The 6,674-nt window shown below is 34.9% G+C and overlaps 1 long non-coding RNA gene across 1 annotated transcript in view; it reads right to left on the bottom strand.

Moving 5' to 3' along the window:
• Positions 1-4,969: 4,969 nt before the first annotated feature.
• The window catches only part of LOC117282572, a 2,976-nt gene continuing 1,271 nt past the window's right edge, over positions 4,970-6,674 (bottom strand). Inside the window, exon 2 of the long non-coding RNA XR_004513367.1 lies at positions 4,970-5,688. This is a non-coding gene — a long non-coding RNA (uncharacterized LOC117282572). The remainder of the gene's footprint in view (positions 5,689-6,674) is intronic.

The raw sequence follows: 6,674 nt of genomic DNA, 5'->3' as shown, positions 1-6,674 counted from the left end.
CGTGGCGTACCTCTTCATCAGAACGGAACGTCTTTCCTCCTATTGCTTCTTTGAGTGGTCCAAACATATGGAAGTCACTTGGGGCAAGGTCTGGTGAGTATGCCGGATGAGGAAGACACTCAAAATGCAGGTCATTGATTGTCGCAACTGTTGTATGGGCAATATCGGGCCTTGCATTGTCATGTTGCAAAAGGATACCTGTGGACAGCAATCCACATCACTTTGATTTGATTGCAGGCCGAAGATGATTTTTTAGGAGATCTGAGTATGATGTACTGGTGACAGTGGTCCCTCTAGGCGTGTAGTGCTCCAAGAGGATGCCTTTTTCATCCCAAAAGAGTCAGCATAACCTTCCCTGCTGATAGTTGTGTTCGAAACTTCTTCGGTTTTGGAGATGAGGAATGGCGCCATTCCTTGCTCGCTCTCTTCGTTTCCGGTTGGTGGAAGTGAACCCAGGTTTCGTCCCCAGTAACAATTCTTGCAAGGAAGTCATCACCTTATCGTTCAAAGTGCCACAGAAGTTCTTCACAAGCATCAGTACGTCGGTCTTTCAATTCAGGAGTCAGCTGCTGTGGCACCCATCTTGCAGACACTTTGTGAAACTGGAGCACATCTTGCACAATGTGGTGTGCTGAACCATGACTAATGTGTAAACTTGCTACAATTTCATTCAGTGTCACTTGGCGGTTTTCCCTCACTATGGCTTCAACTGCTGCAGTGTTCTCTGGAGTCACAACTCGATGTGCCTGACCCGGACGAGGAGCATCTTCCACTGAAGTCACACCATTTGCAAATTTCTTACTCCATTCGTACACTTGCTGCTGTGACAGGCATGCATCACCATACTGAAACTTCATTCTTTGATAAATTTAAATAGGTTTCACACCTTCACTACACAAAAACCGAATAAGAGAACGCTGTTCTTCCCTGGTGCAAGTCTCAAGTGGGGCAGCCATCTTATACTGGTGCTGTGACGGTGTTCATGCATCTGCACTATGCTGCAACCTACAGGCCATTCTGCACGCTGTTTGTAGCACGCTTACCAACTTACAGGATAATGGCACGAAATTTCGATTTTTTATTACAAATTTAAGGTTTTCATTTGACTTGCCCTTGTATATTTGGGGGGGGGGTGATTTCAGTAAGGGCTATATTTAAGTTCACATGCCTTTAGAAAATTTCCTAATGATGGACTGTATTTTATGCCCCAGCAGGCACTTATTTTAGTCAGAATAAACTATTTTTGCTATGACAGAGTTATGTCGCATCATAGGTATTATATATATATAACCATTAACAAAAGTTAAGTTACTTGCAGTGGGCCACATGCTCTGCTTTAATGTGATGTGACCTTCAAGGATGTTAATACTTGTAATGGTTTGCTTTTTATTGCCTTATGTATCACATGACTGTACTCTTTATTATGGACATTATTCTTAAATGATGTTATATCTTGTGATCCAAACATTAAAAAACTATATTTACTCAAGAGCAATAACCCTCCCCATAACATTAACCTTTATCATAAATCTATTCTATCAGCACGTTTCTGTGCAATAGAAATTGTTTTCTGAGTATGCATGAAATTTATTGTAACAAGACATTACTTTACATCCAGAATAGTTCATCAGCCATATTTAGAGCTTACTGTGAATTTATGTAACCTTGCACAAGCTCATGGATGTGAACATGAACTTAACAAAAACATTATATTTGATCATTTTATTTGGGCAAGATGACATATTGACTAGTGGCACAACAAGCTGGTGCACTGTGAATAATGAGAAATACAGTTATGAAAGATAATTAGATGCAGACAGTGGTTACTGAAATCCTTGTTTGAAATATCTTTTTAAATCTATATAGTTGCTGCTGTGTGTTACTCATGCTCTTCTTTATCTCCCTTTATCAAATGTCAATTGCAGAAATGCCAGAATTCTTGTCTTATTGTAAGTTTCCATACAATGAAATATTTCATGGTATTCTTCCTTCAGTGTCCTTTGCATCCCGATACTCCCATTATGTCCTTTTCCCAGTTATTTTCTTATTTCTCACTCCATCATATAATCTGTATTGTTACACATTTTATGAACATGCCCAATAATTTTTGTCTGTTTATTTTACAACCTATAAATTTGCATTTGTAATACTTTATTGCATATTAAATGTTTATTTAACCATGTGGTATAATTCTGAAGTAGTTACTACATGTTAGCCATGTTTGCTATTTTTATTTTATTCTATACTCTTTATGATCTAGATGTATGTAGTTTTCTGGCTTCTGCCTATCCATCTTATGGTCTTATCCAAAGCAAAATCCTTTCATTGTTATGCGATCTTCTTAATCCTGTTTCAACCCCACAGTGTTACATCTTCGCTTTACATTAAAGTTTTAAAACCCTGTAATGGTTCTGTATTAGGGCATAACTGATATGATTCATTGGGGCATTACACAGTAATAGTGATAAGATTATTTCTTGCCTTATCATTCAGTACAAACTGTCATCAAAAGTATGTTATTCCTTGGCTTACTAGTAAATCAGAATTGATTCCTTTGTTTATTATTCAGTGCAAACCATCATTAAAAGTACTGACTTTTTGGGCTTATTATTCAGTAATGTGAAATGGGTAGTGAAAAATTAAATTAAAGTATTGGAAGGCATCACTGTCAATGGTACATATTTATCGGTTTTGCTGAGAAAATTCATTAATTTGTAAATTAATCTTCTCAGTGTATGCTTTACAGCGTTTTATTCTGTGACCTATGCAACAGCCAATATTTTCTTCGACACCATTCTTCACACTGTTCCTGACAGATACTATGTTTATCTTTTAGTCCTTGAAGAAAAACTTATGTATTATTTAATTTTCTTATTGCCATCATAGATGTGATATACATTATAGACTGAGAGAAGTAACTTTACTGCTTGTGCCCCAACTAATATAAGGGGCCAGAGAACTGACACATCAGAAAATCTGTTCATATTGCATGAAACACATATTTTAAAACACATATCCTCACAACACACCAAATGTGTAATAGCTGATACTTAGGTATAAATTCTTTCAATATGGCTGACATATTACAGTTTATCAGAAAGTAAAACAATTTCTGTTGCATACTTAGTATTAATGCTCTCAGATATTTGCAAAATTGTGCAATGCTGCATTGATAACACATGACAAAATTAAGGTGTACATTTTGTTCCCTCAATCTCAGCACTTCATTGTATAATGTGTTTGCATCTCAACTAAACTGTATTTCTTTTATAATTGCTTCCTTAATATCACTGAAATTAATAAATATCTACTATGTTACTCTGAAATGGTACAGCTTTCCAAACTGACACCATTATGTGATTCACTACTTTTGTATCAATATAGGTCATTCTTTCTGTACTCAGTACTGAGTAACATTACATTACATTGCATTCCATGGATCCGAAGTTAGTCAAAATGACTGTAGGATGTGGAATATGTCATATAAATACAAAACATGTACAGACCCAATGGAGTTCTCACACAAGAGAAACCAAGAATACACAGTGACTACTCACAAGGCTATTTAAAGATACATAAGTTATTTTCTAGACAATAGGTATTCATCAACAGAGTAGAATGAATGTGTATTTAAGTATTGTTTCAGTGCGATTTTAAATCGTGCCTTTTCATTCATAAGACCTTTGAGATCAGATGGCAGGTTATTAAAAATGTTGATCCCAGCATAATATGCACTTTTCTGAAAGCATGACAGGTTAGCAATTGGTTTATGTCTTGTGTACATCCGCTTCCATCTGAAAATGTTCTTTGTTGTTTGTAATGAAGTTTATTAATGAATATATATATATATTCACAAGGCAAAGTTAAGATCTGTAGTCTCTTAAATAGATCTCTACAGGAATTACGGGATTTGACACCCATCATGATTCTAACAATTTTCTTTTGCAATGTAAATACCTTTTTACTGTCAGATGAATTACCCCAGAAAATTATTCCATACTTTATTAAAGAGTGAAAATAAGCAAAATAGACTGATTTGAGAGTGTCAGTGTTACTAATATGTAACATGAATCTAACTACATAATATGCTCTACTTAACTTTGGAATCAAGTGATCGATATTTTTTTCCCAGTTTAAATGATTATAAATTTGCAAGCCAAGGAATTATGTGTTTACTCCCTCTTCTATATATTTATCATTATATCCTATGTTTAATGGATATTGTGGTGAGTTTTTTTGTTATAAATTTGTATTACATTTGTTTTTCCTAGGTTCAGGGACAGCTTGTTTGCAGAAAACCATTAGTGAAAAAACCTTGCTTTATAACATGCAGAAATCATCTAAATTTTTACCAGAAATTATAACACTAGTGTCATCTGCAAATATTATAGGTATTGATGAGGTCCTTAGTGTAGGAGGGAGGTCATTTATATAAATTATGAAAAGCAAAGGCCCCAAAATTGACCCCTGTGGAACTCCATGTTTTATTATTCCACAGTTTTGAGTAGGTACTTTGGACTGAATTTTATGAAAAGCCTTTGCCAAGTCACAGAATATTCCACCAACATGCATTTTTTGATTAACAGATTTCAACACAGTGTTAACTTAAAGGCTGCATTTTCTATGGAAATTCCTTTCCTAAAGCCAAACTGTTCTGGGACTAGTATATTGTTACTCTGAAAATAATGCCTTAACCTACTGTGCATAACTTTATCAAATACTTTACAGAGAGTAGTTAGCAGTGAAATTGGCCTGTAGTTTGACATACTAGCCTTATCCCCTTTTTTATATACTGGTCTTACTACTGAAAGACAATCAGGGAAGATTCCTGTGGATAGTGAGCGATTACAGATGTTTGTTAATGGGCTACTGATTAGAGATGCACAGACTTTTAAAATTTTACTTGTTATCCCATCATAACCTGAAGAGTTTTCTGTTTTGAGGGACTGTATTATACCTTCCCCCCCCCCAGTTTCAGAGGTTGGAATGGTTTTAATACCAGGGAATTTTCTAGGAAATGCCTCTCTGAAAAATGAAATGACATCTTCCTCTTCCTGATGCAAGTTTAGATTTTCTGTAGTTGTTAGAAAAAAAGTACTGAAGGCATCTGCAATTTCTCCTGGGTCCTCAACTTTTACATCATATATAAGGAGAGATAGTATCTGTTCAGTCAGATGTGATTTTCCTGTTTCATGATTTATTATATTCCAGGTTGTTTCTATCTGATTATTCAATGTTGCTATAAGCCTACAGTAATACTGCCTTTTAGCCTCTTTTATAACTCTACTCAAGATTTTGCAGTACCTTATGTAGTATGCTTTCATGTAGGGATTATTACTGCTCCTGCTGTCTACATACAGATGCCTTTTATGTTTACAAGATATTTTTATTCCTTGTGTAATCCAGTGGTTTTTTATTCTGCATAGGAAAACTGGCTTCGAAGATATTTAAAAAAAATATATAAAAAAAGAGTTAAACTTATAATTTTCTATCCTTATTTTTGAAAACAGGTTCCCACATTTCATTTTCTAATAGATGTTGAAATTGAACAATGGTATCACTATTTATTTTTCTGGTTCTCTGTTTCAAGGTGTTGCATTTACTTCCACAATATTATGTACTGTAAGAAATTGAGCATCATGGTCAAAGAGGCCACCGACTATAGGAGATGTACAAGAAGAGCTTAACCTTGCATTNCCCCCCCCCCCAGTTTCAGAGGTTGGAATGGTTTTAATACCAGGGAATTTTCTAGGAAATGCCTCTCTGAAAAATGAAATGACATCTTCCTCTTCCTGATGCAAGTTTAGATTTTCTGTAGTTGTTAGAAAAAAAGTACTGAAGGCATCTGCAATTTCTCCTGGGTCCTCAACTTTTACATCATATATAAGGAGAGATAGTATCTGTTCAGTCAGATGTGATTTTCCTGTTTCATGATTTATTATATTCCAGGTTGTTTCTATCTGATTATTCAATGTTGCTATAAGCCTACAGTAATACTGCCTTTTAGCCTCTTTTATAACTCTACTCAAGATTTTGCAGTACCTTATGTAGTATGCTTTCATGTAGGGATTATTACTGCTCCTGCTGTCTACATACAGATGCCTTTTATGTTTACAAGATATTTTTATTCCTTGTGTAATCCAGTGGTTTTTTATTCTGCATAGGAAAACTGGCTTCGAAGATATTTAAAAAAAATATATAAAAAAAGAGTTAAACTTATAATTTTCTATCCTTATTTTTGAAAACAGGTTCCCACATTTCATTTTCTAATAGATGTTGAAATTGAACAATGGTATCACTATTTATTTTTCTGGTTCTCTGTTTCAAGGTGTTGCATTTACTTCCACAATATTATGTACTGTAAGAAATTGAGCATCATGGTCAAAGAGGCCACCGACTATAGGAGATGTACAAGAAGAGCTTAACCTTGCATTATCTATAAAGATATTATCAATGGCTATGCTTGAGGAATTTTGAACTCTTGTTGCAAAATTCACTGTGTGTGACAGATTGTATGTCCCTATTAAAGAATTTACTTGTTTTTTCTGACTGCTTTCATTTATATAGTTTATGTTTATGTCTCCACGGATTATAAACTCAGACTGTGGATCACTGTGGTTGCAGTGCAAGGGCCAAGAAGGCCCACCCCTTATACATTCATTCATTCATTCATT

The sequence above is a fragment of the Cryptotermes secundus genome, unplaced genomic scaffold (assembly GCF_002891405.2).
Source record: "Cryptotermes secundus unplaced genomic scaffold, Csec_1.0 scaffold931, whole genome shotgun sequence".
In the NCBI taxonomy this organism is placed as follows: Eukaryota; Metazoa; Arthropoda; class Insecta; order Blattodea; family Kalotermitidae; genus Cryptotermes; species Cryptotermes secundus.
The sequence above is the reverse complement of the archived record's forward strand: the minus strand, read 5'-3'. Positions and strand labels throughout refer to the sequence as shown.